Source organism: Trichomycterus rosablanca, chromosome 1 (genome assembly GCF_030014385.1).
Source record: "Trichomycterus rosablanca isolate fTriRos1 chromosome 1, fTriRos1.hap1, whole genome shotgun sequence".
NCBI classification, from domain to species: domain Eukaryota; kingdom Metazoa; phylum Chordata; class Actinopteri; order Siluriformes; family Trichomycteridae; genus Trichomycterus; species Trichomycterus rosablanca.
The window spans coordinates 31,373,610-31,385,808 of record NC_085988.1 but is presented as its reverse complement, the minus strand read 5'-3'; the positions used below and the strand labels follow the sequence as shown (position 1 = coordinate 31,385,808).

The following is a 12,199-nucleotide window of genomic DNA, read 5'->3' as shown; positions in this document are numbered from 1 at the left end:
GCAAAATGAGTGATGTAACGTTAAAGTAGTGAGAGATTAAACAAACATTCCTGTTAAAGGATAGATATAATACAATGCTAGCTAGTGTAGGTAACATCCACAGGCTTCTCCTCATATGGGTATGAGCACTTTAACTTCCTTATCTAGTTGAATCTACAAGACAAGTGTCCCTAACTTAAATGACCAAGGTTAGACTTCTTTTCTGGGTTTTAAGTTTCACTAGCCATGGCTAGTTGAGCATTGCACAGAAACAATAAGAAAATCAGAGCACATCAGTGTCATGCTGCAGGCCAGAATGAGAGCAGCACTTGATCCTGCAGACTTTATGCTTCAGCACAAAGGCTTTCAGCACCCACTAAAGCAAGCAGCACTAAACCACTGCAGCTGGACAAAGACTTTGCACATGACACTGGCCCTCCCAATCCTGTACACCTAAAAAGGCAGGAGACTGACCTGTCTAAATATGCCAGAATACCACTGGAGAGCTCATAAAAAAAATTTAAGTATTGTGTGCAATTAATGTCCACACATGCATCAGCGCACAGCAACAAGGAGGTTGTGTCAAACATTGGGTAATTTATAAATGTGAAGAAAAAAACAAAACAATAAAACAATGGACCACCATCCAAAGTGTTCACGCATGTTTTGGCTTCATTAGGCCATGTTACAAATTCAAATTCGAGCATTTGTGGGGATGTCTGAAGTCCATGTCTCGATGACTCAGGTCTATTTGGTGGCACAAGAAGGACCTACACAAAATTAGGTAGGTGGTTTTAATGTTATGGCAGATCAGAGCATAACAAGAACCCAACAAATAACCTAGATACTCAACCATATTAGTGCACAAGTCAAGAAACTGGTCAAACAAGTCAAAGTCCGCCTCAATTAGAAAAACACTTCAATCATTTATCAATGTATAAAAGAGGCCTCAAGTGACATACAGGTGTTAGGCAGAAAATGGACCAGCAAGAACACAAAGGAAAAGTGAGAGTAAGAGGAAGGCACAGAAGCCATTGTGAAAGAGGAGGAAGAGCATGGCAAAGGCAAGCCAATATTCCTAATAAAATATTTGCAACTTTGGTCGACCATGTAATCAATCAAGGCCTAGCCATGACTGAGGCAGGTGAGAAGCAGATATGTTGTTGCATTGCATTTTGCAACTTTATTTAAAAAGTGTTTCTCATTGTGCTTACATAGGTAATTTACAAAATGTACTGAGATTTTCTACATACAGTAGACCCTTGAGTTACGAACCGTTTACCATACGAACAAATTTTGGATTACGAACAGAAATTCGCGAAACACGTGACGTCACGAACAAGTTGACTCCGGGCGTCTCTCTCTATATACAGGGGTTGGACAAAATAACTGAAACACCTGTCATTTTAGTGTGGGAGGTTTCATGGCTAAATTGGACCAGTCTGGTGGCCAATCTTCATTAATTGCACATTGCACCAGTAAGAGCAGAGTGTGAAGGTTCAATTAGCAGGGTAAGAGCACAGTTTTGCTCAAAATATTGCAATGCACACAACATTATGGGTGACATACCAGAGTTCAAAAGAGGACAAATTGTTGGTGCACGTCTTGCTGGCGCATCTGTGACCAAGACAGCAAGTCTTTGTGATGCAGGGCTCTAGAGTGCGACCAATTTGGTCGCACATGCGACCTAATTTCTCAATGGTGCGACTGAAAAAAATCTGAGGTCGCACCGGTGCGACCAGCCGTTCGAGGGGAGAAAAGTCTCTGTGACTCTAAATTCTCCGATGCAACAACACACACACATTAAATCCATTTCTAATCATATCTATATGTCTAAGCCAATCAAAGATAGTGAAGGGCGGGACCAGCGTCATCAACGGTGGGCATTACACAGCGGAAGTTAAGAGTAGTAATAGCATTGCGGAGTGTGTAAGATATGTGTGAGCATCTGTGCTGCTGTTACAGATGTTGGTTTTTATGTGAAAACATCAATCAAATATCGATGATAAGAAGACGTGACGTGTTTGTCTCAGTTGTTGTTTTCTTTAGTTTGTTGACGTGAGTTTTGCGCTTCGCTTTCACCGCGACTAAATAACCGATTTACTCAGCGCTTAAATTGATAGATAAAACATCATTAAAGTTCCATTATACAAACATCCATGTGTGTGAAATAACCATCAAACCCAGTCTAACAGCTCCACATGTATCTGTGTTTAACTGGATTTACTTCACGTGTGCTGGTTATATTTCATGTTAAGCATTGTTTGTTCTGTCCGGGTCACTTTTACCACCTCATATCACACAGTTCATCTTTTTTTTAAGGCACTTTAAACATATCAGCAGCAAACTGACTCAAAATGTAATAATGTCATGTCATGTAGCCTATGTCAATAATATGCGTCTCGTTACTGCATTAACCATATGTAATATTCTTATCATTAAATGCGATGTTCAGTTTGAAGCCTTTAAAACACTTGCACTTTTAATTTAGATTTTCTTCTTATTTCATTTATCTTGAGTTTAAATTTCAGCTCAGTGAAGCACTTTAAGCAATTAAGTTATCTTTCTTGTAGAATTGTGCTTCAAATAAAGAACTTTATGTTGACCAGATTGTTAGTTAATCAATATCAATCAGTCAATGTAAAAAAAAAAGTGAACCTGTAAAACAGGCGTTAAATGTGATGCGGTTGAAAATTTGGGTGCACCTAACTTTTGTGCTGGTGCACCCAAGAAAAAAAGTTAGGCGCACCAGTGCAACCAGTACAAAAAGTTAGTCTAGAGCCCTGTGATGTATCAAGAGCCACGGTATCCAGGGTAATGTCAGCATACCACCAAGAAGGACAAACCACATCCAACAGGATTAACTGTGGACGCAAGAGGAAGCTGTCTGAAAGGGATGTTCGGGTGCTAACCCGGATTGTATCCAAAAAACATAAAACCACGGCTGCCCAAATCACGGCAGAATTAAATGTGCACCTCAACTCTCCTGTTTCCACCAGAACTGTCCGTCGGGAGCTCCACAGGGTCAATATACACGGCCGGGCTGCTATAGCCAAACCTTTGGTCACTCGTGCCAATGCCAAACGTCGGTTTCAATGGTGCAAGGAGCGCAAATCTTGGGCTGTGGACAATGTGAAACATGTATTGTTCTCTGATGAGTCCACCTTTACTGTTTTCCCCACATCCGGGAGAGTTACGGTGTGGAGAAGCCCCAAAGAAGCGTACCACCCAGACTGTTGCATGCTTAGAGTGAAGCATGGGGGTGGATCAGTGATGGTTTGGGCTGCCATATCATGGCATTCCCTTGGCCCAATACTTGTGCTAGATAGGCGCGTCACTGCCAAGGACCACCGAACCATTCTGGAGGACCATGTGCATCCAATGGCGGTGCCGTGTATCAGGATGACAATGCACCAATACACACAGCAAGACTGGTGAAAGATTGGTTTGATGAACATGAAAGTGAAGTTGAACATCTCCCATGGCCTGCACAGTTACCAGATCTAAATATTATTGAGCCACTTTGGGGTGTTTTGGAGAAGCGAGTCAGGAAACGTTTTCCTCCACCAGCATCACGTAGTGACCTGGCCACTATCCTGCAAGAAGAATGGCTTAAAATCCCTCTGACCACTGTGCAGGACTTGTATATGTCATTTCCAAGACGAATTGACGCTGTATTGGCCGCAAAAGGAGGCCCTACACCATACTAATAAATTATTGTGGTCTAAAACCAGGTGTTTCAGTTATTTTGTCCAACCCCTGTATATATATATACAGTGAGCAAACATTTGGACAGCGGACAGTGTTTTTTCGATGATTTCTTTATATTTTGTAAAATTCAATATTAAAATGTCCCCAAAGAAGGTGAAGAGGAAGCGCAATGGTGAGAAAATGAACAAATCTATTACTTTATGTATACTCCTGCCAGTAGCTGTCACTGTGTATCAGACAGCGGGGACAGTGAGTGAGAGAGAAGAAGGAACTTGGCTGAGTAAAGTATTCTTTCTTTCGTGCAATTACACCTACAAAATACAACACTATTAAAATAAAGAAGAAAATAATAGAGAAATATGAGAGTTGTTGTTTCTGGTAGATGGTACAGCACACGTACTGTAGTGAAATGTGATGTGTGTGTGTTTACAGTGGGGTCAAAAAGTATTGAGTCAGCCACTGATTGTGCAAGTTCTCCTACTTAGAAAGATGAGAGAGGTCTGTAATTTTCATCATAGGTACACTTCAACTATGAGAGACAAAATGAGAAAAAAAATCCAGGAAATCACATTGTAGGATTTTTAAAGAATTTTTTGGTAAATTATGGTGGAAAATAAGTATTTGGTCAATAACAAAAGTTCAACTCAATACTTTGTAACATAACCTTTGTTTGCAATGACAGAGGTCAAACGTTTCCTGTAAGTCTTCACCAGGTTTGCACACACTGTAGCTGGTATTTTGGCCCATTCCTCCATGCAGATCTCCTCTAGAGCAGTGATGTTTTGGGGCTGTCGCTGGGCAACACGGACTCCACAAATTTTCTATGGGGTTGAGGTCTGGAGACTGGCTAGGCCACTCCAGGACCTTGAAGTGCTTTTTACGGAGCCACTCCTTCGTTGCCCGAGCGGTGTGTTTGGGATCATTGTCATGCTGAAAGACCCAGCCACGTTCCATCTTCAATGCTCTCACTGATGGAAGGAGGTTTTGGCTTAAAATCTCACGATACATGGCCCCGTTCATTCTTCCCTTAACACGGATCAGTCGTCCTGTCCCCTTTGCAGAAAAACAGCCCCAAAGCATGATGTTTCCACCCCCATGCTTCACAGTAGGTATGGTGTTTACTCAGCATTCTTCTTCCTCCAAACACGACGAGTTGAGTTTTTACCAAAAAGTTCCATTTTGGTTTCATCTGACCACATGATATTCTCCCAATCCTCTTCTGGATCATCCATATGCTCTCTGGCAAACTTCAGACGGGCCTGGACACGCCTGGCACTGCAGGATTTGAGTCCCTCTCTGCGTAGTGTGTTACTGATGGTAGCCTTTGTTACTTTGGTCCCAGCTCTCTGCAGGTCATTCATCAGGTCCCTCCGTGTAGTTCTGGGATTTTTGCTCACTGTTCTCATGATCATTTTGACCCCACGGGATTGAGGGAGATTATCAATGGTCTTGTATGTCTTCCATTTTCATACAATTGCTCCCACAGTTGATTTATTCACACCAACCTGCTTGCCTATTGTAGATTCACTCTTCCCAGCCTGGTGCAGGTCTACAATTTTCTTCCTTGTGTCCGTCGACAGCTCTTTGGTCTTGGCCATAGTTGACTGTTTGAGGCTGTGGACAGGTGTCTTTTATACAGATAACAATGTCAAACAGGTGCCATTAATACAGGTAACGAGTGGAGGACAGAAGTGCTTCTCAAAAAAGAAGTTACAGGTCTGTGAGAGCCAGAAATCTTGCTTGTTTGTGGGTGACCAAATACTTATTTTCCACCATAATTTACAAATAAATTCTTTAAAAATTCTACAATGTGATTTCCTGGATTTTTTCTTCTCATTTTGTCTCTCATAGTTGAAGTGTACCTATGATGAAAATGACAGACCTCTCTCATCTTTCTAAGTAGGAGAACCTGCACAATCAGTGGCTGACTAAATACTTTTTGGCCCCACTGTATGTACAGTACAACTACTATGTATTGCTGTTTATTATTGTTTATTACAGTAATGTCTATTCTATAATTTAAGATTTAAGGGGAAATATACTTGTATTTATAACAAAAAAGACCATTTAACAAATTAGAAAGGTTAGGTAAGGGGTTTGGGAGGTCTGGCACGGATTAATTCTATTTACATTATTTCTTATGGGAAAAATAGGTTTAACTCAGGAACATTTTGACTTAAGAACAGCCCTTTGGAACCAATTAAATTCGTAAGTCAAGGGTCTACTGTACTACGAAAACCAAACAAATATTTTGCCGCACTTCACCAAAACGAGAATGTATGCATTTTAATGTAACATGGCATCATGAAGCCAATCACACTTGAGTTTATTTCTTGCTCTGTATGGGTTGAGCATATGATAGCTGTCTATCGTTTTGATGGAAGGAATCGAAGTGTAATGTATCAAATGATTAGCCCTCTGCTGCCCTCTACTGAGCAAAAAGGATGACCGGCTTATTTAAATATAAAAAAAATATGCAGGGTTTAATGATGTCAATTATTCAGTTAAATACATTTCTCTCACCTGACGCTTGATCCAAATGAGAACACGGCTACATCTGTCTACCAAGTAAGAACACCGTTTTAATCACTAATGATCAGAAAGCTCCTGGTTCAAATCTCACCACAGCCAAGTTCCTACTGTTGAGCCCCAGAGTAAGGCCCTTAACACTTAATTGTGTTCCCCCCATTGCACACACGACAGCTCAGTTTACAGCAGTATATGGTGATTCTAACTCAAACAAGACTTCATTGTAATTGTATGATTTAAATTACAAACAGCAAAAATATTACTCATTAAAATAATTGATGTTTGTTTATTAGGATTTAAATGTCATGTTTTACACTCTTAGGTTACATTCATGACAGGCATAGTAGTTACTGGTTACACAAGATTCATCAATTCACAAAGTTATATCAAACACAGTCATGGACAATTTTGTATCTCCAATTCACCTCACTTGCATGTTTTTGGACTTCCGGAGGAAACCCACACAGACTCGAGAAGAACATGCAAACTTCACACAGACCTGGACCGTTCCACCTGGGGATTGAACCCAGAACCCTCTTGCTGTGAAGTCTGCATGTTAATTTATGCACATGTGAAGCTTTTTTTATGGTGTATATATTTTGAATCATATTCCAGTATCAAGGAAAACCTCAGTTTATCATCTTATAATAATCACACTAATGTTGTCAGAAAGAGCTTGACTGCATATTTATTATTGCATTAGTATGTTGTGTAAGCACTTGTAATGAACTGTTTGCTACTGACTGTAAAATATACATTCTTAATTTTAAACTTATTCTGCTTTGTGTTTAGGATCTTACTGTTCTACATTACTGTTCACTATGTTACACTGTTTATTAATTAATAAAGCGTGGTTGACATGTTTATATGAAACTCTGTGAAAGTGCTGTTTTTAAATAAGGGAACGCGGTAAGTTTGTTTGTTAACAATAAACATCCACTAATGATGGCCGGTTAGTGATAAAGGAAACTGGCAAAATTTGCATCCCCTGGACCATGAGTGACCAAAAGCCACATTCTACAGTTCACATGCTGCAACGTGCAACAGGCCCATAAGTACAAGACTAATTATTTTGCATTTTAGATGGAACAAAAATCCTTACCCCTTTAGTTTCTTGCATCGTGACCAAAGCCATGGCCCACAAAGAGCTCATCAAGGGGATTCCATTGTATGAAAGGTATTAGTCAGAAAAAAGTTTTAAAAAATTTTCCAAGGCATTACATGTACCATGAAACGATGGTCATCAACCAACTGAAAAATATGGAATTACATTAAAATTACCAAATTACCAATCCCTCTAAAATTAATGAGAAGACAAATAGAAAACTGGTACAAAAAACTGCGGGAGTCTGGGAGATATTAAAAGAGCTGCAAAAAATTCTGGCAATTAGTGGCTGTACATGTACTGCCTGTGACATCAAACTCCCATTTTCTTCAGATTTGGGTTGTGGGACAGAGTGGCAAGAAAAACACCTAAGCCTGGCAACATTATGCAAAAACCTATATCTATTCTGTCAAAAGCATGTGGGTAACTTGTTGGCCATAATTGTAAAGGGTATGTTTGACACAAAACATCACCATTCCTACAGTGAAGCATAGTGGTGACAGAATTATGCTTCGAGTTTTAAATAGCAGTCCATCTGGGCCCAAAACTTTCAGGTCTATGCTAAAAAGCCGAAAAGGAATTACATCCGTCAACATGACAATGACCCAAGCATACTTGCACATTACTAAAAATGCATCAGACCGGGATTTCTAAATAACCAAAAAAGTCTGGGATTCAGATTTTGTAGTCTGTGTGCACTATTCTTTGTGTGTTTTTACACTGATTTCACCTTTCTCTTTAGATCCTGCCTTCTTGCACTTCTCCTAAAAATGCCCAAGCACAAATGAAAATTCACAGATGAATTACAAAAAAAGTCTGTCAGTGTTAAATAAAGGTGCTAGCTGAGAAAAAAACACAAATCTGCAGCTCAAGATGTGAGCTAATTTAGTCAGGTAAATAAAGTATTTAGTGAGAAAAATAGAAGATGCTGTTACTGCTGCAGAGGGAGTTTTTTCACACCACGAAGCATCACAACAGTTATACGTAGATCAATGGCCTGCACGTCTGCCCTAAGACAAGAGGTTGTAATAGTGCCGCATTCTGTCGAAATAGCTCTACTGGTGATCTATTTTATTTGTTATTTTTATTGTTTAGGAAGAAACACTGAATGGAAAGGAATAAGATTATCTGACCATGAAGGCATTTGTTAGTTGTTTTGTTAAAGAGTAGCTGTTTGTGTAATTAAGTTCATTAAAATTGTCGCATGGTTATTGAGGCATTTGTCATATATTTAAACCCCCACTCCATTCACATTGTCATGGTGCCACCAATTACCACCCGGGCAGCATGGAGGCTCAGTAAGTAGCACTGTCGCCTCACAGCAAGAAGGTCCTGGGGTTGATCCCCAGGTGGGGTGGTCTGGGTCCTTTCTGTCTGGAGTTTACATGTTCTCCCTGAGTCTGCATTGGTTTCCTCCCATAGTCCAAAGACATGCAATGAGGTAATTTAGAGATACAAAATTGTCCATGACTGTTTTTGACATTAAACTTGTGAACTGATAAGATATACTTTGTTTGTCATATATACAGTGTATCACAAAAGTGAGTACACCCCTCACATTTCTGCAAATATTTCATTATATCTTTTCATGGGACAACACTATAGACATGAAACTTGGATAAAACTTAGAGTAGTCAGTGTACAGCTTGTATAGCAGTGTAGATTTACTGTCTTCTGAAAATAACTCAACACACAGCCATTAATGTCTAAATAGCTGGCAACATAAGTGAGTACACCCCACAGTAAACATGTCCAAATTGTGCCCAAATGTGTCGTTGTCCCTCCCTGGTGTCATGTGTCAAGGTCCCAGGTGTAAATGGGGAGCAGGGCTGTTAAATTTGGTGTTTTGGGTACAATTCTCTCATACTGGCCACTGGATATTCAACATGGCACCTCATGGCAAAGAACTCTCTGAGGATGTGAGAAATAGAATTGTTGCTCTCCACAAAGATGGCCTGGGCTATAAGAAGATTGCTAACACCCTGAAACTGAGCTACAGCATGGTGGCCAAGGTCATACAGCGGTTTTCCAGGACAGGTTCCACTCGGAGCAGGCTTCGCCAGGGTCGACCAAAGAAGTTGAGTCCACGTGTTCTGCGTCATATCCAGAGGTTGGCTTTAAAAAATAGACACATGAGTGCTGCCAGCATTGCTGCAGAGGTTGAAGACGTGGGAGGTCAGCCTGTCAGTGCTCAGACCATACGCCGCTCACTGCATCAACTCGGTCTGCATGGTCGTCATCCCAGAAGGAAGCTGACGCACAAGAAAGCCCGCAAACAGTTTGCTGAAGACAAGCAGTCCAAGAACATGGATTACTGGAATGCCCTGTGGTCTGACGAGACCAAGATAAACTTGTTTGGCTCAGATCGTGTCCAGCATGTGTGGCGGCGCCCTGGTGAGAAGTACCAAGACAACTGTATCTTGCCTACAGTCAAGCATGGTGGTGGTAGCATCATGGTCTTGGGCTGCATGAGTGTTGCTGGCACTGGGGAGCTGCAGTTCATTGAGGGAAACATGAATTCCAACATGTACTGTGACATTCTGAAACAGAGCATGATCCCCTACCTTCGAAAACTGGGCCTCATGGCAGTTTTCCAACAGGATAACGACCCCAAACACAACCTCCAAGATGACAACTGCCTTGCTGAGGAAGCTGAAGGTAAAGGTGATGGACTAAACCCAATTGAGCACCTGTGGCGCATCCTCAAGTGGAAGGTGGAGGAGTTCAAGGTGTCTAACATCCACCAGCTCCGTGATGTCATCATGGAGGAGTGGAAGAGGATTCCAGTAGCAACCTGTGCAGCTCTGGTGAATTCCATGCCCAGGAGGGTTAAGGCAGTGCTGGATAATAATGGTGGTCACACAAAATATTGACACTTTGGGCACAATTTGGACATGTTCACTGTGGGGTGTACTCACTTATGTTGCCAGCCATTTAGACATTAATGGCTGTGTGTTGAGTTATTTTCAGAAGACAGTAAATCTACACTGCTATACAAGTTGTACACTGACTACTCTAAGTTATATCCAAGTTTTATTTCTATAGTGTTGTCCCATGAAAAGATATAATAAAATATTTGCAGAAATGTGAGGGGTGTACTCACTTTTGTGATACACTGTACATATACAGGTGTACAGTACAATAAAATTCTTTCTTCGCATATCCCAGCTTGTTTTTGGAAACTGGGGTCAGAGCGCAGGGTCAGCCATCGTATGGCGCCCCTGGAGCAGACAGGGCTAAGATTGCTCAAGGACCCAACAGTGGCTGCATAGCAGAGCCTGGATTTGAACCGCCAACCTTCCGGTTGATAGCCCAAAGCTCTACCCACTAGGCTACCACTGTTCCATGAATCGCTTCTTCTTCTTTCTCATCCTTTGTCCCGTTTTTCGGTTACGGGGTCGGCATTTCCGGCTTCTTCCCGTTAGGGGTCGCTGGCGGGATTTGGCACAGTTTTTACGCCGGATGCCCTTTCTGACACAACCCTCCCTATTCATCCGGGCTTGGGACTGGCACTACAATGCTCTGGTTTGTGCATCTAGCGGCTAGGTATCTATAGGACAATTCTGGTGGCATGTTTTTGGACTGTGGGAGGAAACCGGAGCACCAGGAGGAAACCCACGTGGACACGGGGAGAACATGCAAACTCCACACAGAAAGAACCTGGACCGCCCCACCTGGGGATCGAACCCAGGACCTTCTTGCTGTGAGGTGACAGTGCCACCCACTAAGCTACCATCCCCCACCCCCCTTGATGAATGTAAAGTGTGTAAAACATGAGGTTAAAATCCGAATAAATAAATAATAAATAAACCAACCCCACCCCAAACCCAACTTTCTACCCAGTACAGGTGTATGTCTGCCCCAAAATACGGTCATCCTAATTTACACATATGTCAACGATAAAAAAAAAGAGGACCAACGTATTACAATAAACATTTAGTGCTGTTTAAAATACATACAGGCTACATTTTTATATTTAAAAAGCAGTCCTCAACACCTATTTTAGCGAGGATACTCTTCTAAATCAGATGACCTCCGTTGACATACATGGGTGTTACTACAGCTCAGCTAAACGCACTTTTCAGGAACATCTCCCCACATAGCAGTGCTTATTCACAAACACACAAAATATATGATAAAACTCACTCGAAAACCAACATGAACACTAACTGTCTTCAGAGATAGTCTTCAGCATATTAGAATTAACACACACACACACACACACACACACACACACACACACACACACACACACACACACACACACACACACACACACACACATGCAAGCTGCATACTACAGAACATTGACAGCCCAGAAAGCAGTTCAGAATAAAATTTACTTACCAAATAAATGTGTAGACTGAAACAGTTGTCTCACTAACCCATGACTTAAATGTGGACATTTTATAAATGGAATTAATCTCAAACCAGTTAATACAGCTCTGTGTCCCAGCCGTAAGGAGGCCGCCATGTCTGCGTCCTGACAGCCTGTCCGAGTCAGAGCCTGTTTATAATTCAGTTATAATACGAATAAACTGCGACTAATAATGTGCTATGTTGGAGATTATTCTAACCCGGTGATTTCATTATTTGCTTATTTTCAACGTGTTTAAGTGTATTATTTTTGCTACTTTATTGTCCTTAAAAACAGAAAACGATAGTAGATTAATTTGAGAATACTTGGTAAACACCGCCACCTAGTGTATTAAATGCAACAGTGCACTTTTAACTGCAACGCGGTAATTCATTATACACAAGGCTACCGAAAATGAATGCGCTAGGTTTTGAGGCCCTCTAGTGGTGCAGCACCCAAGATTCATGACCACCTCATTGTTTCTACACTTACTGTACAGTACATTTTATCAGCTCCAC

At 41.2% G+C, this 12,199-nt stretch overlaps 1 protein-coding gene across 2 annotated transcripts in view; it reads right to left on the bottom strand.

Moving 5' to 3' along the window:
* Positions 1-11,792, bottom strand: part of pdhx (pyruvate dehydrogenase complex component X) — a 64,811-nt gene extending 53,019 nt beyond the window's left edge. Inside the window, exon 1 of one of the 2 annotated variants that reach the window (XM_063001646.1) lies at positions 11,672-11,792. The gene's annotated coding sequence lies outside the window, so the exon portion shown is untranslated. Of the gene's footprint in view, positions 1-6,213; positions 6,253-11,671 lie in introns of those variants that run through there. The other variant, XM_063001656.1, reaches the window with a different exon arrangement.
* Between the last annotated feature and the right edge of the window lie 407 nt (positions 11,793-12,199).